A 26,248-nucleotide genomic window follows, 5' to 3' on the forward strand; every position below is an offset into this window, starting at 1 on the left:
AGTCTTTACCCATGATATAAACTGAACACTGTCACTACCTAGCAACATTGTTCTATGACATCAAATGTTAGATAAGGGAGGGGAAAGTAGTCTCTTCTGCTGTTCTAACATTGAAGGTCCAATCAAGAAAACTGTTGTTGTTTTTTTTAAGAAAAAGATGAGTGTTAACTTAAAAGATTGAATATTTATTATTTTGTGACAGCAATGCAACATTATTCTAAGTATTAGGATTTAGATATTCAAATTGTCAGACACATTCTACAATATTCTTTTGTCAGGAAACTATAAAGAATCCTTAACCATAAGAAGCTATTTTACAATAATAAGATGTTATCTATACATTTAAAGATCTCATTTCTTCTTTCTTCACTCCAGATGGTCAGCCTCCAAGACAGACCTTTGTCAAATAACTAGGCTTGCCTCTTTTAACAATGAGGGCTCCTTCCTATGATTAACTCCTTTTTGTGGCAAGGTTATGCCATTTTAACCCATCCTATTTCAAATGTGCTACTCCCTTGATGAAACAAATAAGTCTGTGATTTCTAAGCTGAAGTCAGATCTCAGCATATAATTATGACCATCATAATAAATGACAATATGGCATCATGGAAATAGCATTGGTCTTAGAAGACCTGGGTTTGAGTTCTAGCTCTGGTACTTGCTAGCGGGCTGTTCTCTGTGTATCCATAGGGAGTTGTAAGACCAGGTGGTCCTCTATCACACCTGAAGCATTGTAGGTAGTAAAAATCCAGCTTATCTTTCTCTTCGGGTTCTCCACCATGGTCCAAGATCAAGGTGAAAAGGAAAATCCCATGCTGGAACTGCTCATCGATAAGCTCTGCCTCAACATCTGTGTTGGGGAGAGTGAGGACTGACTGACCTAGGCTGCCAAAGTGTTGGAGCAGCTCACAGGCCAAACCCCAGTGTTCTCCAAAGCTCTCTATACTGTCAGGTCTTTTGGAATCAGGAGAAGCAAGAAGATTGCCATTCACTGTCCAGTCCGTGGGGCCAAAGCTGAAGAGATTCTGGAGAAGGGGCTGATGGTGTGAGAATATGAATTAAGGAAAAATAACTTCTCAGACACTGGCAACTTTGGCTTTGGGATCCAAGAGCACATCGATGTGGGGATTAAATACGACCCTAGCATCACCATCTACAGCGTGGATTTCCATGTGGTGCTGGGCAGGTTCCACATTGCGGACAAAAAGCGTAGGACAGGCTGCTTCGGGGCCAAACACAGAACTGGCAAAGAGAAAGCCATGCGCTGATTCCAGCAGAAGTATGATGGCATCATTCTTTCTGGCAAATAAAGTCCTGTTTTCTATTAAAAAGTCGATAAAATGATTACTGAAGTGTAAAACACACACACACACACACACACACACACACACACACACACACACACACACACCCAAAAAATCCAGCTCATGCAAGCCAAAAGAGCAGCCATACTGCTTTTCCCATGGGATGCCCTGGTGGGGTCTGGGTCCTGGAGTTGGAGAAGAGGGAACAAGAAGGTAAGAACGAGAGTCTTCCCTCTAGTAAGTCTTCCTACCCAGCCATCTCATGGAATCCAGGGAATCAGAGGAGGGGCAATAGGAGGGCAAGGGAATAAGGAATGCTGTATTTGCCATAGGACATATGGTGGGTGAGTGACATATATATTCAATAGAATTCAATAGAATTACTTGTGAATCTTCTTTTATATGCAATAATATAATATCTGAAATTTCACGACATACACTTTGAGAACTACCTACTCTGACAGATTGTGGAGCTATTTTCCACACAAACAAAATCACAGGTCTTGGATTTATCGATGTAAATTTTAACAAGTCCTTCTCCCCTTAGTTGTTCCTGGCCTCCATTTTTGGAAGAATTTAATCCCCTTCAACAAACATTTGCTTACTGCTATAATGACCACATGTTTCCCTTGCTGACTATCTGAAAATAACATGTTCCAGTAGTCTCTTTTCTACCCCCTACCCTGAAAACTGTAAGAGTTCAGAGTCTCTTCAAGAGTCCACCTGTCTGAAGTCCTGTAACCATCAGTTGTGCTGGCTTTACTCAATCTGTGTTGCAAGGAGTCACTAAAGTGAAGTGCTCCTGGCTGAGGATAGCCGTTACTCCTAAGCTTTTCCAGCCTGATTGAGTTTCTCTTTTGTATGTTTGACTTTCATCTAATCATTAGTTAATTGGCTATCATATGTCCCTGAAACCATGGATTCTATTTCAGTGTGATAAATTTATACCTCTTCTAAAGGTAGCATAGTAGAGTGGAAAAAGTACTTGATTTGCATTCAGAGGATCTGGGTTCAACTCCTTGCACTGTTACTTACCTGTATGACTTTGAACAAATTATTTCACCTCTCTAGTCTTGCTTCCTCATGTGTAAAATGAGGTAGTTGATCTAGAGGGCCTTAAAGGTCCCTTCTAACTCTCAGTCCATGATCCCATAATCCTCCTGGTGGAACAGAGGTCACCCTGTGTTCTTGAAGGCTACACCATTTAAACACCATTTCTGCCAGGTTCTCTACCAAGAGGTCTTCAAGTACAGGCCTAGGAACAAGCTCTATTTCCATCATATGAGGACCAGCCCAGATAAAGCCAGAGAGAATCATCACCAGCAGAGAGGTCTCTTGGTGATGGTTTTTTGTTTTGTTTTGTTTCTTTTTTGAGACTTGATCTTCCTCTTTAGCACAGCCTAGAAGTGCAGCAGCCAACCATGAGATTGATTCTACTCCTGATTGGCATCAAGGCTTTGACCTGCTAGATTTTTGGTATGGGTCAGTTCACCTCTCCTAGGGCAGCCTGATGCCCTCCCCCAACTCCCCAATTTTGGAGGCTCACCCTGTTGATGCCACACAATGTGAAAACTGGATTGGCTGCTCCAGCAATCTACCAATCTCAGCCTCCCCAAGGGCAGGGATTTCAAGTGTTTGCTGCCATACTCTACCTGATGAATTTTTTAAACATCTAAGACTGACTGTCTACTAGATCTAAAGGAAGTGTTATCTGCCTTCAAGGAAGGAGCATCCAAACCAACAGAAATACAGTCCCTTGAAGTATTCAAGTAACTAAATGATATACAAAACTCAAAACCAGCCTTTCACAATGTCACCAAAAAATAGAATAGAGACCTCAAGTCAAATACCTTCCACTTTTTACCTTTAGTGACATGCAAAGTGCATAAAGAGCTATTTGACAAAAAAAATGTAAAATATGTTCCATTATCCAGTACAGCCTCCCATCCCTAGAAGCTAAGCACTCCAAGTATGCTGATGCTTTGCTTAAACAATCATTTCCATTTATTTTCCTTTCAAATGTCTTTACCCATCATTTTCCATGAATTAGAATCTAGCACTATGCCAGAACCCAGTTTTATAATTAATTATTTAATTATTGGTTATTTTAATGCAGTCTCCCAGTTCTAGGTTATACATCTGGATCTGTAATCCCAAGGGGACTCAGGGGCCTCCCCAAACTTACCCAGAGCATGGATTGAAGGCTCTGCTAAACTGAAGTAAATATTTTGGCTATGGTATATCTAAATTTTTTTTAATTTCTAGAAAGGGCCATATTTGAGAATTTTTATGAATTGGGTATGTCAGAAATAGCTTTTTCCCCTTATTTTAATTAGGTTTATGTGTGTGTGCACACGCATGTATGTGTATTTTGCACTGCATCATATCACATCTCTTGAACATTCAGCGCATCAGCTGCCAGAATCTGCAGAGTTGTCTATCAGTTGTCCAAAAAAGAATCCTAAGAACCTATGATCCACATGATTACTTTCTCTATTTGATGGAGTTTATATGAGTTGGAAGTCTGTGAATACAAGCACAATAACTCAAAGCCTCCAACTGGGAAAATTCTTAACATTCAGACAGAGGTTTGGTCTTTTTGCTCTAACTTTTTGTTTATTTCTAGATAACCATTGGTCTCTTTATATTTGAGGTAAAAAAAATCAGGATATAGGAAGCATTTAGATAAAAGGGAAGACAAGAAAGAAAGGGAAAAGAATAAGCATTTACATAATGCCTGCTATGTAACAACAACAACAACTTACTATGTAGCAAGCATTGTGCTGAATACCTTTTATAAAAGAAGAGAGAAGGGTATATTACAGTGTCAGTCACTGAACAGGAATGGAGTGGAGAGGCTGGGGGAAAGGTCAGGCTTTTGGAACTTCCCACAGTCCTTGAAAAAGTGGTTACAACTAGAACTTCAACTAGTCTTCTGCTCCAAGATGACTTATTTTGTCCTATTTTTTTGGTTTCTTTTTGCCTCCTGCTTTTCTCTCCACCTTACCACCCCCACATGTAGTCTATCTCTTCCTATTTTTCCCTTCTTTTGTGCTTTCTGTATGTTCTCTAGCAATAATATCTAGCATTATAACAACTTCACTTAACCTATCTGAAAAGCAGTATTTTTCTAACTCATTAATTACTCTTCAGTGAATTAGGACACTTTAGTATGTTTCAATTATGAAAAGGACTGAGCTGAAGTTCATCTTTTTTATCATAAAAGATTTTGCCAAGAAAAGTAATAATGAAAACAAGGTTTATGAGCACATTAAAAACTATTTTCAATCAATTTAGAAAAACATACATGTAGTTATTTATTAATTTTAAACCAGTTTTCAATTACATAAATAAATATTTGTTACATGCCTATTCTGTACCTGTGGACAGAGATTTCTAGCCATGAGATGCTAGTAATCTAAAGATGAAAAATGACCCAGTTCCTGACCTCAAAGGGTTTACAATCTAGTCACATGATCTTACGCATTAACCAAACAAAGTCATAAAACAATTCTAGGAACCCAGGATAAGGTGATTTACAGTAACTGTAACTGGCCTTCAGAGTCTAACTTGACCTTTACAGCCTCATTAATTCCCATAACTCCAACTATAGATGTCTCCCAGAGTTTTAGATTTAGCCCATCTTCTCACATCTGAATATCCCAGTATCACCTCAGATTCTCTTCCTAAAATATTACTGCCCATTCTGATTTCCCTTTTTGTGCCTGTGTCATTTATTCCTGTTTGAAACTTTGGTTGTTAGCTGTTTTCTGTTTTGGTTTTTTGCCTTGTTCCTTACAGCCCACATAAATTCAATTCCATTCAAAAAACATTAGTTATGGGATCTCTGTGCAAGGTCCCATGCTAGGCTATAAAGACAAAAATGGAAAATTATACCTAACCTTGAGGGCTTTAAATTCTTCTGGAGAACACAAACAAGTAAGCAGATAAATATAATTTGAGTCAAGAGAAAGCATTAACACCAATCAGTAGTAACACCAATCATTTTTCTAAAATGCATAGCTTCTCTGTTCCCATTCCAACTTTCCTCATCACCTCTCTAGATAATTGCAATAGCCTCCTTCTCAAGATGAAAGCTAGGTGGCACAATGGCTAATGTGCTGGGCCTGGAATCTGGAGTTAGGAAGACCTCAGTTCACATCTGGACTCAGACACTCATTACCTGCATGACCCTGGGCAAGTCATTTTACCCTGTCTGCCCCAGTTTCCTCATCTATAAAATGATCTGGAGAAGGAAATGGCAAATCACTCTAGTATCTTTGCCAAGAAAACCTCAAATGGGGTCACAAAGAGTTGGACACAACTGAACAACAACAAACATTCTCAAGAAGGCTGCCAAAAGCTATGCTCTTCCCCTTCCTGGTTATTTTCCTTTACACCAGAAGTGTCAACAGCAAAACTCCCAAGTGTAGCCAGAACCAGATTAAAATGTAATTGAGAAATGTTTAACAAAATAAAAAATACAATACAACATAGATGATGTTAATTTGTGGTTTTCTAAGGAAATATGCACCTTCAGGGATTTAATGTGCAGCCAAATTAATCTTCTGTATGCATAGATTTGGACACCTTCACTTCTGTGCTCAAAACCGTACAATGTTTATTGAATAGAATTCAAAGTATGTAGCCTAGTACTAAAGGTCCTCTGTAATCTGGCACCACTCGTTGCCTTTCCTTACACAATATCTTCCTTTAATGTGGCTGTGCTTCAGTTAACCTAAACTACTCACTTTCCTCCATGCACAACCAACTTCATTGCTTTAATTTTGTGTTTTTGACTGAAATGCTCTATCTCCACTACTTGAAATCCTGTTCATCTTTTAAAGCCCAGCTTAGGTGCTGTCTTCTACATGAAGCTTCTCTGGCTCCTAAGACAACAGAATTGTTGTCTTCATCAAACAGAATTTATTTTCTATCTCATTTGTCATATAACATTTTATATTGTTACGTTAAAAGTATCCATATCTTATCCCCACACTAATCTGAGTATTCCATGGAGATTAAAACCATATCTCCTACTATCCATAGTAAATTTTGGATGGATATTTACTCAATTTTCTTTTAATAATTAATAATTCTGACTTTTCACCAAGTCAGCCTGGCCTCCCTAAGTTTCTCTGAGTGAGATTTTTATTTTCATTTTAAATGAAATACTTTCATATCTGTGTTAAATGGTGGCCTTCTCTAGTGCAAAGATGGAGAATGAGAGAGGGAGGGAGAGAATTTGGAATTTGAAATGTAACAAAAAATTAATTTAATTTTTAAGAAATAAATTAAATATTTTCAAAATTGGTAAAGAATTTGTAATAATCCTGTTGTGGTCAAACTGTGGATCACCAAGTAGAGGATATAACAGTAGGCTTTGTAGGACCTTGTAGGTGGCTTTATCTTACAGGTCTAAGTTGCCTCATTGTGCTTAAACATTCTTTATCTTTTCCTTTTCCTTTGGTTCTTTTAATTTTTATTTTGTTTCTATTTTTTTTCTTAAATCTTTCTTCTCCCAATGTTAACTACTCCCAAAGGTACTGGGCTGGAAAGTCGGATACCTCAATGGAATTAGCACAGGTCTGCCACCTTATCCAGGGCTTTGTCCTGATTCATCTGTGTGACAAGAACAAGTCACACACTTTCCCCATGGTGTTCTGCTGTAACATAGAGGAAAAAAGAACTTCATCATAAGGAAAGAATAAAGGTGGATAGTGGTCAGAAAGGATATGTAATCTGTCTTGATACTAGGAAATCTAGTTCCTTCTAGCTTCCTTAAAACATATTCAGTGTCAATCTCCTATCCTGGATAATTACTTTATGTGTTCTTAATCACATTTTAAAAATAGAATGAGAAGGATCCAATTACAAAAATACAATTTTAAAATCTGCATTCTTAAGAGATAAACACTCTTTAAAGTTGTAAGATAATGATCTTAAGTAATTACCCCATCTCCTAGTGGCAGATTAACTGTGACCTTTCATCTGCAAGTGAGTTATGTAAATTAGTGTTTTCATTAAACATTAAATAATTTCTCTGGAAAAGGAGGGGGTGAGGGAAATCCTTTATTGGTTATTCTTACTATATTCTTAACATTTGTCAAGTGCTTTGTCACCTCATCCTCTAGTGTCATTAGAGGAGGAAAAGTAGGAAAGAGTGAAAAAATTTGGTTTAGAAAGGACAATGAGAATTATCAAGTACCAGAGATTGTTATATAGTATATATTACTGTCCCCCATGAGAAAACTAGGGGATTGAAAGATACTTTAAGGGTTATTTAACCAAACAACCTTGGTAAGAGAACCCAGTGATCATCAACTCCCCACTCCCACTTACCAGTACCAATAAAAATTACCTCAGACTTAATATCCAGTTAAGTATGTTTTCGGATGAGTTGATGTTTGTTACTTATTAGATTCATAAGTAAATCACTGAAGCACTGGAGTAGCTCCTTCCTTCCTTTCTGGTATCCTGCAATCATACCTCATCAGCTGTGTAATCACGTGGCACACCAGCTATACTCTCACAGAAATTCTACTGAACCACTGACCAGTGTTGCTAACCAGTTCAATTGAAAATCTTCCAGATAGAAGAATAAGAACATAAGTGGATGACAAGCTTAAATCATAAAACAGAAGTCAAACATTTCTGCAGAATGTTTCTATAGAACATTTGTGATGGTCTGTTCTGGTTCCAAGATGGTTTACAATGCATAAGACCAGCAATCATGGTTTTCAAACCGACATATGTGCCATAAGAACTCCAATGTTGGAAACATCCCGACCACATGATTACACAGCTGATAAGGTATGATTGTAGTATACCAAAAAGGAAGGAAGGAACTACTCTAGAGCAGTAAATAAAATGCAAATGAAAGTATACACATGCAACTGATCATCTACTGGGAACCGGTTTGTACTCAAATATGGGAGCCTTATGGAGGTTTGGAAATAATTTGATGATAGATTAAGAAACTAAAAGATCATATTGCACTTAGATTCAATCAAGGTTTGACGTAATTGCTGTACAAATACCAAAATCATTGTGCATATGATCATGATTGTTTCAAGTCACTGCATATGCATTTTCAAACTGCATATGCTTGTCATAGAGGAAAATTATGTTTGTAACAATTGGACAATTATTTACTGCTTAAGACATCATTAAAGATTTTTTAGAGTGAACCCCTTGAACCATTTTCACCAACATTCTTGGGGATTTTCAAGCTCCTAAATGAGAACCACTCTAGAGAACCCCCAGAGAAGGAGATTCCTTTGTATGATACTATTTAAACAATAACAAATTATAATTATCTCTTTCTCAATGTTCCTTATCAATATTCAACTTCTGTTATTACAACACAGACTGTTACAGTTAGATTGTAGCTTATTATATATATGTATGTACATATTTAATATTTTCTTATATAGAGAATATAAAATTCAATTATGCTAATTGTATGTTGATTAAAAAATATTTGGCCCTATAAAACAAAATGCTGCTTAGAGGATTTTCCCACAAGATATCTTCCATCTATATATGAAGATCATTCAAGATTCCTTGGAAATTGTTTTTAAAAAAAACCACCACTACAAAAAAAAAAAACCCTGTTCAGTGACTTTCTGATAATAAGTGTCAGGTAAGTCACAAAACAGGAATATATGCTCACCAAAAGCATGCTTAGCCACTGTGATAGATGAATTCCAGCACAGGTTGAAAAAAAGTTCTTTATGGATGGTAAAATGATCCAGATAATCCTGTTTGCATATGACATTGTGGTGATTATATCAAGCTCCTAGACATTGCAGTACTTCCTGGAAGAGATGTGTAATTACTCAAAAGAGTATAGTCTATCATCAACATAGGGAAGCCAAATAGATAGAGAATATCTATTACTTAGATTTCAACATGCATCTGAATGGATATCCTATTAAGCTTGTTCGTATGTATGTATATCTGAAACAGACAGTTAAATGGACAATGAGCTGAGATCAGAGTTGGAAAAAAAAAAGGAAAACATTTGGATTGCTTTTGGGAAATTGCAGAGCCCTTTTACTGATCTCAACTTCACATTAACAACAATGGCCCATCTTTTCAATACAAACATTTTACGTGTATTGCTATACGGCAGCAAGACCTAAAATACCTCTGCCTCTGAAGAACTAAAGAAATGCATCTCACAAAAGGTGTTGCAAAAATGAAGGTTGTGAACCAACTGTAACATAAACTAATGAGCAACTTCAAAGAACAGAAGTGAAAGATATCATCTAAGAGCTGAATAACAGAAAGAGAAGATGAGTTGGTCACACAGTGAGAATGAAGGTGGACTATCAGAGTGCTTCAACAGTACCCTTGAAATGTCAGAAGAAAAGCAAGGAATACCTCCAGTAAATTGGGTGGAGACCCCCTAACCCATGGGAAACACTTGGGAGGATTTGGTTAATGGTTACCCAGAATGAGTCAAGCATGGATGATGGATTGTGGCCTGTGTCATTGGAGGGAATTCCTGAAATAATAAGATCAAAGATCCATTTAAGTATAGTTTGTTTTATATTAATTATATTTTAGATTGTTATCTTCCTCGTGACATTTTAGGGAGACATGCTATGCTTCTTGTTGATATTTAGGAAATGCTGCTAATCTCATCCACCGTGTATTTATAAAATGTTTTTTAGGATGGCTTCTGCAGATGCTAACTCTTCTGTGCTTCAATTTTAGGAGGTGACATTTTCTAACTTTGTCTCTGGGTCCTGGAAATGCTTCCTAATTAAGGCTTACTATACTCTATGCTCTGGACTACCAAGTCTGTTACTGATAAAATTGTTTACATTCTCATAGGTATTTGGCCTACAATTAGCATAAACCACCAAAAGGTAGTACCTTAATTATGGCTTGGGTACTTGTGGGCATGGGTGATTAATTAGAAAAGTATCCAATTGATTACACCTAAAGAGGTATCATGACACAATGGATAAAGTGCTTGACTCAAATTAGGGAGACCTGGGTTCATAATCTGCTTCAGTCTTTTAACCTCTCTAAATCTTAGTTTCCTCATCTGTAAAATGGGAGTAATAATGGCATCTACCTCTTAGTTGTTGTGAGAGTCAACAGTGATGTTTATAAATCATTCTGTAAACCTCAAAACACTATATATAAATATTAGCTACTACTAATTATTATTTTTAAAATATAATTATTTCTTAAGCAACTAATGATCTAAAACATGGTTTTAAAATAGAAATAGAAAACATTTTCTCTATAGTAGTAATTTTAGAAGCTTTACAGCTGAGAGTAAAGGAAGATTTTTAAAGTTAAAACTATAATGGAATTAGTTGAAGTAAGCTGATAATCTTTCTTTAAAGGTATTAGTGCATCATTATGTTTATTCTTACATTGTCATAATTATTAATTTTCTGATTACTTTGTATTCTTTGGGAGTTTTCTGTCTGTATGGCACCTAAGGAGGCAAAGCTAGGATGGTTTTAAACCAACAGAATTTTAAGTTTTAGAAGCTGAATACCAAAGCCAAAATTCAGGAAAGGAAATTAGAGTTTGGTTTGGCTCCTTTCACTGCCAGCAAAGTTTTTTAAGGTGTTTTTTTTTCTTCTGATTTTAGTCACTACTTACATTCATGAACCACCAGTCCCAGGAGATTCATAAGGATTCCTCTAAATGGAAAAAGGAAATTAGACATGTAAAGGTCAAAGTCTCTTTACCAACTCCCAACCCAAAATAAAAAATCTGAAATTCCACTTTTAAAAACTGGTATTTCCCAACAAGCAAAAAAATTTTTTGAGGTTTTATGTGTACAAAGCTAAGGGTTCAAATGAAACTATCCTAGTTTTAAGGTATTTTCAACCTGGCAAAGTTATTTTAAGCCAATTCATTCCATGAATGATTTGCACTCAGTATTTTATGAGCAGTCTTTCTCTCTTATATTTTTGTAAATATTATGCATTAACGGTGTGTTAAAATTCATTTCCTAAGTAATGTTAATCAGAGATTCGCTTATACTTGGATAGAGCTTATAGTGATGCTTCTATTTTCCAAGCTAGAGATTTGTGTATGTAACTGATGAGTACTGTCCTCATTAAGTGCTGTGTCCACAACCATTTAGACAGGAGTTTCCATGGAGAGTAATGCAGGTGGTAGCAAAGCGAGCTGTCCAGCTGCAGCCAATTAATATGGAATGTGAGACCAGCCTCAAACAGGGCTAGGCATTGAATATACATCTGCCCAAAGAAAACTGAATCATAGGATTTAAAGTTGGAAAAGACCTTAGAGACAATTTAGTTCAACTCCCTCATTTTAAAAGATAAGGAAAGAAAGGCTCAGAGAGAATAAGTCACAAAGTGACTTATTCAAGGTCATACAGGTATCAAGCCAGGATTCAGAGTCAGACCTGACCTGGTATCCTATCTCTTTCCTTACTCCTTTCAAGCTGTATTCTTGACCTTGTTGCTGACTTTACATTTTATCTGAACACTATTTTCCACCCTTGCCCCTCATCTCAGCACTTGCTCACAATTCTAGATTATTACATGACATTTCCTCTCTGCATGGGTAGCACATACAGGTGTCCAATCATGTTATGGCTATGTTTTTTAACTTTTGATTTTAGAATTCCTAGCTGTCAATTTGGGGCTGATGCCAATGTGTAAGAATAGCAAACAGCTGAAAGACGCGGAGCATGCAAATTGGTCATCACCAGAGATACCAGAACCCAATTCTGAATGCTACTGTATGTGACTGTCTTGTGTTTGGTATTTTGGCTTCAGTCCTAGCTTCCTCCCTTCTGAATCCCCCTTTTTTTCCCTTGGACTCCTCTGATTTTCCACTACAATTTTCTTCCCTGTTTCTGGATCTCCTTGGCACTAATTCCTGACTCACACTCTTTAGAAAAGTCCTTGTTTGACTTAAGCCTATCACCATTCCCCATTCTAGTTCCCCTTCAGGACAGAAGTCCCAGTATGATGCTACCCATCATAAATTCCTGTTTTCATTTGAATCATGCTGCAGGTATTATACATCCTGTCACAGGGTAGTGGATTAGGCAGAAGAGAACTAATAAGAATAAGGTAAATGTCTAGTGATTGTCAGTGAAAACCAGGATTAAATATGAGAACCTTGGCAAATTTTACTGCTCATTTCATCCCCATTATATGGTTCTCCTACATTTCTTTGTAGCCAATTCCCATTTTTCCTCCTTTAAATTATTTTATTATAAACTTAATTAAAAACAAATTATTCATATACATAAATAAAAAGGAGACTATGTAAAACTCAACTGTTACATATAGTTTGGTTTTTAAAATAGTGTATCAAATGGAACAAATTAGTAATGAAATTGCCCGGTGTGTTCCTGTATCCCCTTCTGAACTATTTTTATCTTGTGCGTTTTTATTTTGTTAATGTTCTTTTCTTTCTTTTTTCATATTTCTGTTCCTACTAAATGACACTCCCTCTCTCCCTTGCCTCTCCCCCACCCCCCACCCCCCAGTGTCCTCCTTTGTAACAATTAAGTATTATCAGGCAAAACAAATCATAATTGAAAATGGATGACTAATTCTACACCAAGTCCATTACTTGTCTGCTGAGAGGCAGGAGGCAGGTTTCATTTGAATGTAAATATATTGTTTCATTCTTTGTGTCTGTATCACATAATGAAGTGGCCCTTCTCTTTGCCAAGGTAAATCTTTCTATATGCACAAGTGATCCCATTCTAACACATCTTCTGCCTCAGATAACCTGAAGTCTGGGAAAGACCTTGATTTGTTTATTTAATTTGGAGGTGGAGGAGGCAATTGGTATTATGTAACTTGCCCAGGGTCACACAGCTATTAAGTGTCTGAGGCCAGATTTGAACTCAGGTCCTCCTAATTCTAGGGCTGGTGCTCCTATCTACTGTGCTACTTAGATGTCCCAGAAAGACCTTAATTTAGAAAAGCCAAGGTCATCCCCTGCATCCCAGGCCATCGCCCGTCATCTTGGCTTTTTGTCTTGCCATTGGACTTTGATGACTCTGGAGAAGAGATTGTGGCTGAAGGCTCTGCCTCATTAAGATCTACTTCACTTGAAACTCAAGACATTCCCTTCATGATGTCATTGGTCCTCTTTGACAATGAAGGACAAACAACAACAATCTTCTGCAACAGATTGCCCCTCTCTGTTATCCCTACTCTCTCACTTATCTTCAGTTTCTCCCTCTACTGTTTACTTTGCTACAGCCTTCAAACATGCCCATGTCACCTCAGTCCTCCAAAACAAAAGAAGCCTGCTTTGCTCCATCCATCCCTGATAACTCTTGTCCCTCCTATCTTTTGTGGCTAAACTCCCTAAGGCCATCTACAAAAGTTGCCTCCACTTGCTTTCCTCTCACTCTCTTAACTTTCTATAGTCTAGATTCCAACTTCATCATTCTTTTGAAACCTCTCTCCAAAGTAACAAATAATCTCTTAATTGCCAAATCTAATGGTCTTTTTTCAACCCTCATCTTTCTTAATCCCCTCTAACTTTTAATGCTATCCATCGTTCTCATTTCTTTGATAGTCTCTTCTTCTCTCCAGGTTTTCAGTATACCTAGTCTTTACCACTCCTCAGTATCCTTTGCTGGATCTTCATCCAGGTCACACAGGGCTGTGCCCTGTGCCCTCTTCTCTTCTCTCTCTATATTGTTTCATTTGGTGACCTCATCAGCTCCATGAATTCAATTATCATCTCTATGTCAATGTTTATCAGATCTGCTTATTGAATCCTAACCTCTCTGCTGACCTCCTGTCTTGCACCTCCAACTTCTTATTGGACATTTCAAACTGAATATTTCATAGACATCTTACACGTACCACATCCAAAACTGGACTCATTATCCTCCTCCCTACAAAAAAAAACCCTTCCCCCCACTCTTTCTAACTTTCTATTACTGTTGGGGGTACCATCATCCTCCCAATCTCCCAGACTTACAACCTAGGTGTCATCCTTAACTCCTCCCCCATATCAAATCTGCTGCCAAGATCTGTTGATTTTTGCTTTTGTAATATCTTTTGCATATGTCCCTTTTTTTCCTCCGAATGTGCCACCACTCTGGTGCAGGCCTTCATCATCTCATGCCTGGACTACTGCAATACCCTGCTTATGGGTCTGCCTGTCTCAAGTCTCTCCCCTCTCCAGTCCATCCTCCACTCAGCTGTCAAAGTGATCCTCCTACAGCACAGGTCTGCCTATGTCACCTCCCCCTAGGCTAATCAACAAACTGGTGACTCTGTATTACCTTCAGGATCAAAGATAAAATGTTCTGTCTGATGTTCAAAGTCCTTCATAACCTGCCCCCCTTTGCCATTCTTCTTATACTTTACACCCCACCACATACTTTGCAATCCAGTGACATTACTCTCCTTGCTCTTCTTCCACTCTCCATCTTCCATCTCTTGACTCTGGGCATTTTGATTGGCTGTTTCCCTTGCCTGGAATGTTCTCCTTCCTCATCTCTACTTCCTGGCTTCCCTGACTTTCCTTCAAGTCTCAGCTAAAATCTTATCTTCTCCAGGAAGCTTATCCCAATCCCCCTTAATTCTAGTGCTTTTGTTCTATTTATTATTTCCAATTTATCCTCTATATAGCTTATTTATACATAGTTGTTTTCACGTTGTCTTCCCCTTTAGACTGTGAGATCCTGGAGGGAAGTTACTATATTCTTCCTTTCTTTGAATCCCCAGTGTTTAGCACAGTGCCTGACACATAATAGGTGCCTAATAAATGTTTATTGACTGACTGACTGTATCTCCAGTTTCTAGAACATAGAAGATACTTAATAAATACTTGTTTGATTCACTGTAAGTCCTCCAAAGTCACAATTAGTCACATCATTGATTAAAATTGTGAATTCTTTCAAAGTTGTTTTCATTAACATCACTGGGGTCATTGTATGTATTTTTCTCCTTGTTCTGATATTTAATTCCATATCCATTCATAGATTGGCCTTCCCAAGTTTTCCTGAATTCTTTGCATTTGCCATGTCTTATTGCACAAAAATATTCCATCTCATTTAAATATCACAGTTAGTTCAGCCATTCTTCATATAATGAAGATTCACTCTGTTTCCAGGTTTTTTTTGTACCAGTTACACTGTTGTATGTATGGATTCTTTCTCTCTGTTATATGACCTCCTTCTGGTACTTTGTTGTTATTCATATTGTGGAGTCATTTTCATTTGTGTCCAACTCTTCATGACTCCATGTAAGGTTTTCTTGGCAGAGATATTAGACTGTCTTACCATTTCCTTCTCTATCTTGTTTCACAGATAAGGAAACTGAGGCAAACAAGGTTAAATGTCTTGCCCAGGATCACATGGCTAATGAGTATCTGAGGTCAAATTTGAACCCAGGAAGATGAATCTTCTTTACTCCAGGACTGGCACTCCATCCACTGTGCCACTTGTGGTATATGCCTACCAAAAGCATTTTAACTTCTCACATATTTTAGATTTGGGATTGATAGCTTGCATGTCTTCTTTTTCAAGCTATCAACTCCCTTAAAAATACTAAGATGTTGAATATTCTTAGGCATAAAGGAAAAGGGAAAGGGAAGGAACCTTGTGACTTCGTGTCTACAAGGGGCCTAGTCAGTATAGGCCCCAGGAAACTTGGGGAAAATGGTGGCTGCAGAAATACTTGAGATGGTATCAGAAGGCTGGGTCTTAGCTGACTAACCTAAAGGTGAGGCAATGTCCCAAGGCTGGAGCTCTGGAAGAGCTGGTGTTGTGCTATATGATGGTGCCATATTGATTTATGACACTCATACCTACTATTTGTTCCATTTTGTTCTGCACCATCCCCCCTCCTCCCCCCAATTAACCAAATGAGTAGATACTGACTAGTCTCTAATTCAGGGGAAAGAGGCCTCCTAAAAGATCAAAGACTCCTGAAATGTCCTGAACTTTAGATCAGCTTATCAGATGGCTGTGATACCCAAAGGTATAGAATTGAATTTTTTTACTGGAGCATTATAAATGCTAGACTATTAGATGTTTCATAAAGAGATTCAGTAAGCCTGAAAACTCATGATGCAATCCACTACTTTGTTGAGTATCTAAAATTAGACATTAATTCCAAAACATGATTCTGAAATTGTTTTAATATAAGATTGCTATTAATTTATTTCTATAAATGTATATATTATTTACCAATGTCAATTATATTTATGGGTCAATTTATTTTGTTTGTATAGAGAGATAGGCAACAAGGTATAATGATAACTGACATTCATATAACACTTTAAAGTCTGTATGGTAATTTTTATGTATTATTTCATTTGAACCTCAAAACTACCCTCTAAGATAGGTATACAATAATATCGTTTCCTCCATTGTTATTGTTGTTGTTCAGTCATTTCAGACACGTCCAACCCTTCATGATCCCATCTGGAGTTTTCTTCATGAAGATACTAGAGTGGTTTGCCGTTTCGTTCACCAGGGGATCCAACAGATCTGTTTTGTCAGGCAATCAGAGGTTAAGTGACTTGCCCAGGATCACATAGCTAGTAAGTGTCTGAGGCTAGATTTAAACTAAAGTCTTCCTGACTCCAGGCCCAATGCTCTGTCCGCTGAGCCACCAGTTGCCTCTTCCCTTATTTTACAGAAGAGGAAACTGAGGCCCAGGAAGGTCAAGTGATTTACCCATAGCACACACCTAGTAAGCAATAGAAGTGGGATTCACTCTGCGCTCTTCCTGATTTCAAGTCCATATACTGTACTCTTCCTCCTCTATAGTATAATAGAAAGACCTCTGGATTTAGAGACAGAAGGCCTCATTCCAAATCCTAATTCTGCTCGCATGTATCCTTGAGACACTTGTCTTTAAGTCAGTGCAATGTAGTGGAATGAAAGCTGAAATTAAAGTCCAGCCCTTGACATTGACCAAGTCATCTGACCTCTTTTGTAAAATAGGGATGAAATTCATAGAGTTATTGTGAGGATCAAATGAAATGATATATGCAATGCATTCTGCAAATCTTAAAATGTCATGCAAACATCATCTACCAAGTTACCTAGCCTCTGGACCTTGGTGTCTTTTTCTGTGAAATGAGGGGATTGGAGTAGATAGATAATCTATTAATTTCCTTCCCCTCGAAATTTATGATCCCGTGTTCTTTAGTACCAGGATGCTCTGCAGAACCAAGTATTATGAAAAGTCCTTTGTTAGCCTCTCAAGCCCTTCACAATCTGGCCCCTTCCTACCAGTCCTCCTGCACTTTACTACCCTCCACACACTCTCCATTCAAGTTCTGATCCACTTGCTACTCCAGTGACCCAACACTCCACCTCCTGCCCCAATTGCTCTCCTTCCTCCCCTCAGCTTCCTAATATCCCTGACTGCCTTCACAACTCAGCTCAAACCCCACCTTCTGCAAGAGATCTGTCCTGCCCCACACCCCAGCTGCTAATGCCTTCTCTTGGAGATTATTTTCCTCCTGCTCTGTCTATAACCAATTATTGGCCTATTGTCTTTCTCTTCTTTTAGAATATGAGGAGGTCCTTGAGGGAAGAGACTCTTTTTGTCATTCTTCCTATCCTTGGAACTTATAAGAGGGCCTGGTACATAGTAAAAACTTAACAAATACTTGTCATCTGATTAACTCTTCCTTGCTACCCTCCTCCCCCAATACCTAAAGTCAGTTCTTGGTTTTAAAGTATCTTTTTGATTTGCTAAGAGCCTCTGTTGAGGATAGCTATTTTTAATTAAGTAGGTAAACCAGGTTGAAAACCCAAGTGTCAATAATGGTATAAGCTCCTAATTTGCTGATTCATAGACTTTAGCCTTAGGGACTACACAACTGCCTTTCATGCATGAGGCAGCAGCTGTACAATTTTTAAATAGGCTCACTGGTACATTTGCTAAATAAAAAGCAGTGTATGTGTGCATGGATTTACATCATAGCAGCAATTCACAGAATGCAAAGCCACAATCAGAGGACTGAAATAAACCACCCCACTTTCCATGCAATGACTGCTTTGACCTCTTCAGAAAAGGAATCTTTGGCCACAATAACATTTAACCTCTTGTAATCCTGACAAAAGAACACTAGACTTCTGGTTTGCAGTAACAAATGTAAAATTGCAGGAAGCCCCAGCAGCTTCTTGTTTTCTTCTATTAGATTTTCACGAATAATTTGTCTTCCTGTTTCTTCTCTTTCCAGTTTCTCTCCCTCCTCCAAGAAAAAGAGAGGTGTTACTCATTCAGATACCACAGTATACTAGACCAAGGTTCAGTTGTTCGTCACCCGGAGCATTGCAAAATCTGGTAGCTTATTTGTTGGCAATTGGTACAAGACAGGCCGTATTTTTTAATAGTTGTCAAATCAGGATCCTGGGATGGCTGAATACTTAGAATATCTACAATGAAAACTGTCAGTCCTCCCACAAAAACTCCCAAACAGAAAATAACACAAAAATTATGAAAAATGGGTTTAGATAATTTTTCTATTTTCACAGCTTCCATTGTTGTTGTTGTTAAGTCATTTCAGTCATGTACTACTGTTCGTGACCCCATTTAGGATTTTCTTGGCAAAGATACTGGAGCGGTTTGCCATTTACTTCTCCAGCTCATTGTATAGATGAGGCAACTGAGGGAAAGAGGATTAAGTGACTCCCAGATTTACATAAAGCTAGTAAGTGTCTGAGACCTGATTTTGGCCTGACTGAATCTAGGTCTTCCTGACTCCAGGCCTGGAACTCTATCCACTGCACCACCTAGCTGCCCCTTTCAGCTCTCATACCCAAGTGAAAAATAGTCAGCCACATGTATTTGTTTTGTTCTGTTTGCTGTGTGTGGATTAGCTTGAGAAAAACTGTGATGATCCAGTGCACTGGTAGCTGGAACCATGCATGGTTAAATAATTTTGTTGCTTTCTGTATAGGATTATGATTAGCAAGCTAGCTGCGGGTGGAAAAGAACCAACTTGGTTAGATAATATATGAACAGAATTATTATCCTTCTCTCTTCACATCACTTGGTAAATACAGTGCACCTAGTGTGCCCTCAGTAAATCCTTCTGACAAACAGCTAACCTGTTTCCTCTGGCACTGATGGTGGCTGTCCTGATGTTTTCCACCTTCCTCCCACTTACACAGTTAAAATAACTCCTGTAATTCTACAAGCTTCAAAGCAGTGTTATACAAGTGACTAAAAAGTAAGGCCCTAGTGATCCTGGGGTGTGTAGAGTGATATACAGCATCTGTAAATGGACACTGTGTTCTTCAGCATTCCCAGTGACTCCAGAGTATACATACCCCAAGTGTACAAACATGTAAGGCAAAGTATTTATATGATTAAACATAAATAATAAGTCAAATAATTACAAATAAGTTCATGCAAATTGATGTACCAGATTATTTGATATGTTGGTTACTTTTAAATACTGCCCTTTAAATAAAAATAAAAGTTAAAACAAAATCACAATAGCTTTTATTTATTGTCTAATTTTATATCAATTTAAAAATATAGAAAAATCTGAATCCCTGGGTGCCCAGGCCACTTTGGAATTTAAGCCTGGCCCCAGGATTCTGGATGTAGGATTTTTGTACTTGTTTCTTTTCTAAGGCTGCACTAAGAAAGAAGCTCCTAGCTTGGTTACATTGAGAATACACCTCAGTTAAAATTCATCATCCTTGAGAAATAGAGAAACCAATCAAATTAAAGGATCATGGGTAGGGAGAAAGGAATGGTTCATGTTTCCATTGTTTCCTATATCTGGAAAAAGTAATAGCTAGCTAGCCCATTGGCTAACTTTCCTACTGGGTTAAGACTAGTCTGGTACTAGGGCAGGCAAGAAGAGGAGCAGAGGGAGAAGATTGGGTTGTTTCCCAGCCCTCCCTTCAGTTATTATTTTGTAGGATTGGAAGTAATGTAGAAGAAGCCCAAGTATTGTCTTAGGCCTGTAGAGCTCGTGCTAAAAGCTCTGAGACTCAGTTTGCTTCATATGTATAACTCAAGTCCAATTTCCCTTCCGCATACAATACTTCCTATTTGATAAGCCACCTCCCACTCAACTATACTGCCTTCCCATGACGCCTGTCGGCATCACTTTTCCTTAACCCTTAATCTCTCACCCAATGTCACTCAAACATCAATCTCAGATGCCCACTCTTGTTATTTACCTTTGTTCTATCACAAATCTACAGATATTCTGGCTAAGCTGCATCTAGGAGGCTTCCTTCTTTTTCTTGGTAACAGTCCTAGTACACTTGCATATTGGTAACTTTGTTCATCCTTTGGCAATGGTGAGTTGGCCTCCGCTGATTTCTGGATTCCTGTGGTCTTCTTGTGGCTACGTTCTTCCTGCTAGTGTTTGACAATGCCCATATGTCAGCCCAAAAGGCCAAGGACCTTCATTTCTCCTCTTTGTCCCATCTTAGTGCCTTTCACATAGTAGCTGCTTAGCTATTTGATTTGGATTGCCTTCCTCTGAACCCTTGAGAACATGCTTATAATAATACTTTCCTAAAATAAAATGTGGTAAGAATGTCTGATCAGCCCTGCTACAAAAGCTAGCAAGGTTAACACAAATATTGAAAGGATGGCTCTTTTATATTATGGGAGCCTGAACCACCTTTTTTTTGTTTTTGTTTTTGTTTTTGCTAGGCAATGGGGTTAAGTGACTTGCCCACAGTTAGTGTTCTGTGTTTGAGGTCAGATTTGAACTCAGATCCTCCTGGCTCCAGGGCTGGTGCTTGACCCACTGTGCCACTTAGCTGTCCCTGAACCAGCCTTTCTTCAGGCCTTTCTCGTCCCAGGCCTAACCATTTTAATACCTTGGCTACCAAAACAGATTGGTAAATGCTCCCAAGATTTCCATTTTGACTTCATGTTTTTCTCTTCTGTCCTTTGATTTTGAATTAAGTCTACCAGTAAAAGCAACTCTCTATCAATGAAAGGTGATGGAAGTCACATTCGCAGGGAGGAAAAGATATCATTGTACCCCTCATTGAGCAATATTAGTATACTTCCTATCTACATGTGACAGGAGCACATTTCCCTATGGATGGCTATTTACCCAGTACCTTAGGACAGAGTGTTGGAAATGATTCCAGGAAAGGAAATGAAGGGTTAATAGGCCTACTCCTGGGTTGAAGGTATGGTACTTGAGACAGAAGGCAAAATAACCCAGATTGGGTCAACTTCAGGCTTCCACCATTACCGTTTACAGCAGTAAATGCTGTTGTGCAGTGAATCTTTCTCACTCTAACACAGAGGGCTTATACATAAAGTCTTCTAATAAAATGCTTATCTCTGCTTGAAAGTGTGCTAATTATTCATTAAAATCTGTGCATCTTTACCTCTTCCATATATCTAAATGTCTTAAAAGTGGGAGAGAGGGAGTGGCAAAATGAAGCCTATTTGATCCATATGTGTTTGACTTTTTCCTCTAGAGAATATCTATACTAGATTATTCAGATTCATGTTCTCATTGCTTATTTCTGATCACCCCATCCAATGGTACAGTCAGGACTACTCTTGACTTGATGGAGAATCTGAGCAACAAAATAAGGTTAGGGAGGCAGATCCAATATCTCTCCTACAATTATATTGTGGTAAGATTTTGATAGCAGAGTCATGGGGTTAGGGGGAGGGAATGTTGCAAGCTGCCAGGATGAGGTTCGGGGATTAAGAAAGAGTTCCTACCCTAAAGAGAGGGGTCTGAAAGGCCTCACTTCTGGGAACGAGGAAGAAACCCTAGGGGTGAGATCTTTAAATTTAGACTTCTTTCTCAGAGAGAGAAACTCCTGAAAAGAAAAGTTGGGAGAAAATAACTAGGACAGCCTTGAGCACTTTCCAATAAGGCCTGAGTAAAAGAAGATACAGAGGCCTGCAGGAGAGAATAAAATGTGCTTTAACAGCCTTTTTTCTATGTGGATCCACCAGCTCAGTAGAAAACAGAGACCAAGAACTCCCCAGGTCCCAAATCAAGAAGGGAATGCGTTCCATTGTCCCTCCTTAGGACATGCAGAGAGAATCCTCCAAAAGAAGGCAATGGTAGATGAATGCCAATGGGAGCAGAGGATAACCACTGTCAGTGAGAAAGCTTGGTGGAGACAGAGAATAGAGGTGATAGATAGATACTATGGTGGGAATGAAAGGAGGCCTGTAGGAGTGAAACAAAGAAAGACTGGGTGACCTAGAGCAGCAGACCCCCAGTGTTTGGCTTCGGGGCTCCTCCCCTTCTGTTACCATGGGGATGTGTAGGAAGCATCCTTGATGTTGGTGTTAGTCCAAGTCCTGCCTAGTATTGCTGCTGAGTACACAGAACAGTGATTACCAGCATGGGGAACAATGATGACAAAGCTGAGATGAGATATCAGATGCGCTACAGTCCTGATTGTCTGCTCCCTCGTCTGGTCCTAGGTTGCTAACCACCTCAGTGAACACCCATGATGTAAGTTTAATCTTCTTTCATGGATCAACCCATCCAGGAAACAAGATTCAGAAGTGTCCAATGACAGTGGGATTTAGCAAAGTTCAATTTGTGAAACCACCACTTTGTTACCTGTGATTGCCAGTATATTTTTCCAGCTGGGTAAACTGGATGATGTTTCAGAGCACCCTCGTCAGCCTTAATCCAATTGTGACACACTGTTTTTAAAAAATGCCTTTTGTCCAGGTTCTGTTGTAACTAAATGTTATTACAAGCTAGAGACACATGTGCTCGAAAAAAAAAAAGTTACATCAAACTAAAATATGCATTTGCCAAAAGAATGATGGCTAGTGTCAAGATAGGTTTCTGAGTCACAGTTTTAGTAAAGGTTGAAGTTATCACATTTATTCAGTTGAAAGGGGCTTTATTGCTACTTTTGGAAAGGCCTGTGGCAATTTGCTGGTTGACATAACATGGCATCATCACCTAGCAACCCAATCTTCATGACGACACCCTTAAATTTTCAGACTCTGGGCAGTTTTATTTCTTCACTTCTATTCCCTACTGATTTTCAACGTGGGATTTTTAAAAATTGGCATTGAGACTGAGAGTGCCTTTTTACTACATGAATCAGGGATGCAGCTATGGTAAAAAGCCCCTTTGGCAGTAAAGAGATAGGGCCAGGAGACTGGCTTCTGCCATTGTGTTTTGTCTGTTCCAGAGTCAAACTTGCATTTTTTAAAATAAGGGATCCAGTTTAGGTTGGTTTTTATGATGAGCCACATAAATTGTCTAGGTATCCAATCTGACACCTATAAAAACCCAAGTGGAACCTTCTAAAAAAATATGTGAAACAGAGAATTTGACTGTTTTAGCATTCTTTTAGAAGTACTGCCTGTAGTTGACAAAGGCTTATTACCTAACTCCATTTATATGGAATAATGAATACAATCATTATATTGTACTATTGAGGCTCTTAATCTTTGTACTTTCATTAACAAAATTCCATGGATTTGAGGGAAAAGATGCTCTGCAGTTCTAGAGAATTTCACAACTTTTAATACCATGGCAGATGGAGGGGATGTGCTCTCATAGAGATTCATGACTCTACCTATAATATTTGACTCTAAAGTTTAATTTACTCTCAAAAGAATATTTTGTAACAGCCCAAGTCAGTGTCTGATATCTTAAATAGCTGATTTCAAGTTCCCCAAAAAATTTTCAAAAGAAAATTAGTTTTAATTCAGTTTAATTTATTTAAGCACTATAAATGTTTAATATGCATTTATAACATTTTTATGAACATGTATGACTTTTAAAAATGTATAGAACAACAAATAGTTTGACTGGAAAGGAGGTATAAGACAAGAATGTTGCAAGATCAAAGAAATGTATTCAGATATAAAAATTACCAAGACATTGGAGGTTAATGTTTTGTTTTATCTTTTTTTAAGTCTCAGTGTCTTTATATCTGTCAAATGCTATGTTATATATAGGAGAAGAGGGTGGGGAATGTGGATTTCTGATTACCTCAAAGTAGCGAATTTACTCTGCCAATATAGATTAACAATTCACCAATAACATAATCTGAGAGAATTGTCTGGAGATTTTGAAAGTGTAAGTGACTTGTCCATGGTCAAACAGCTAGTACAGTGTGTGTCACTAATATACATCAAGATTTGAATCCAGATCTGCCTACTATCTGCTACAGCATGCTGCCTCTCATTCACATGTGTATGAATACAAACACATATATAAAATGGCACATACACGCGTTTTAACTTGAGTACATATTTGCATTTTTTAAATAACAAGAAAAGTGTATTAAGGTCATGGAATACAATGGATTCAATACTAAAAAGGTCCTTAAAAGTTAGAAAAGACTAATTTTTCCATAGGATTTCAATGGGCTAAATCATTAAATGAAATTTAAGAGGAAAAAATGTAAAGATTTAGGTTCAAATAATCAACTGTATAAGTACAAGATAGAAAAAAAATCTGTCTAGACACTAGCCCTAGGGTAGATGAGTCTTAATGGGGAGCAAGCTCATGTGTTTGAGTCTTGCTGCCTAGAGAGGTTGATCCATGAAGTGACTTGGGAAGCCTAAGAATTACATTAATAGAGAAGTATATTGTTCACTGTATTTAACCCTGGTCAGATGACATGTAGAATATTATGTTCAGTTCTGGGTGCCGTGGTATAAAGGGCAGCTAGGTGGTGCAGTGGATAGAACAGCAGGCCTGAAGTCAGAAGGACCTGAGTTCAAATCTGTGCATGGATACTTTTTCTAGCTGTGTGACCCTGGGCAAGTCACTTCACCATGTTTGCCTCAGTTCCTCGTCTGTAAAATGAGCTGGAGAAGAAAATGGCAAACCACTCCAGTGTCTTTACCAAAAAACCCCAAATGGGGTCACAAAGAGTTGGGCACAACTGAAAAATGACTAAACAACAACAAACATGTTGGTGTTTCATGATGCAACCTTGACAAACTGGATCACATCTAGAGGAGGATAAGGAAGATTGTCATATGGAGGACAGTTTAGACTTATTTAGCTTGGCCTCAAAGAGCAGATCTCAGACCAATAGATTATAAGGAGGCAGAATTACCTATTTCCTAAATTGGTGTTGCCCCCAAAACTACCTCCGCAGTTGTAGGGGGAACTGATACTGCAGATAGGGATTGGACTAGGTGACCTCTAATACTATTTTCGATTATGAGATTCTATGATTGCAGAGCTGGAAGGAACCTTAGGACATCTTAATCTAACTCCCTCATTTTATAGATGAGCAAACTGAGGTCTGTAGAAGCTGTGACCTGTCCAAGGTCACCCAGGTAATTTTGGCAGAACCCGAGGTAGGTCTTAGGTCCTCTGAGGTCCAGGATTATTTTCTGTGTACTATTCTGCCTCTGACCTAATAAAATAATTTCAATTTCGTGGAATCCTCTTGTAACGTAGAACAAACAGCTCTAACTCATTTGAGATACTCAAGGCTAACAAAAATCAAAAAGGGCAGAATTCTCTCTTTCCCCTTCTTCCCCTCTCTCCTACTTCCCCCACCTCAGCTTTTGTTGCAACAGCTCAGCCGGCTGATACTATTCTAATGCCATCGCTGATCTTGAAGAGCTGCCAATGGAACTGGGCATGAAACACCACCCAGGCAGTTCTGTGTTTGTATTTTTCAATACTGTTTTAATTGGTCCTTGCAAATACCAAAAATGTAACTCTGACCCACAGCAGAGAAGTCATAGGAAGACAATCAAGCCAAAGGCAACACTTGAAGGTACAACATATATCCTGTAATAAAACTATTGGCTCAATCCAGGCATGGCATGGCTTTGTTTCCTCCATTACTTTTCACCCCCTCCTTTAATGCTCTTTGCCCCTAATTCGTTTGGATTGTACCCCCTACCTATTTCCTCTCTCTTGATGTGTGGCCTAATCTGATAGCTCTGATTAAAAAAAAAAAAGGAAAAGGAGAGTGATTGAAATTTAAGAACCCTTTTATGGTCTTTTAAGTTATAAAAAGAATT

At 38.3% G+C, this 26,248-nt stretch overlaps 1 pseudogene; it reads left to right on the top strand.

Annotated features, from left to right (window-relative positions):
• Positions 1 to 779: 779 nt before the first annotated feature.
• LOC110211199 (large ribosomal subunit protein uL5 pseudogene) lies at positions 780 to 1,310 on the top strand (annotated as a pseudogene).
• Positions 1,311 to 26,248: the final 24,938 nt, after the last annotated feature.

Source organism: Phascolarctos cinereus, unplaced genomic scaffold (assembly GCF_003287225.1).
Source record: "Phascolarctos cinereus isolate Bilbo 61053 unplaced genomic scaffold, phaCin_HiC Scaffold_1;HRSCAF=81, whole genome shotgun sequence".
Taxonomy (NCBI): Eukaryota; Metazoa; Chordata; class Mammalia; order Diprotodontia; family Phascolarctidae; genus Phascolarctos; species Phascolarctos cinereus.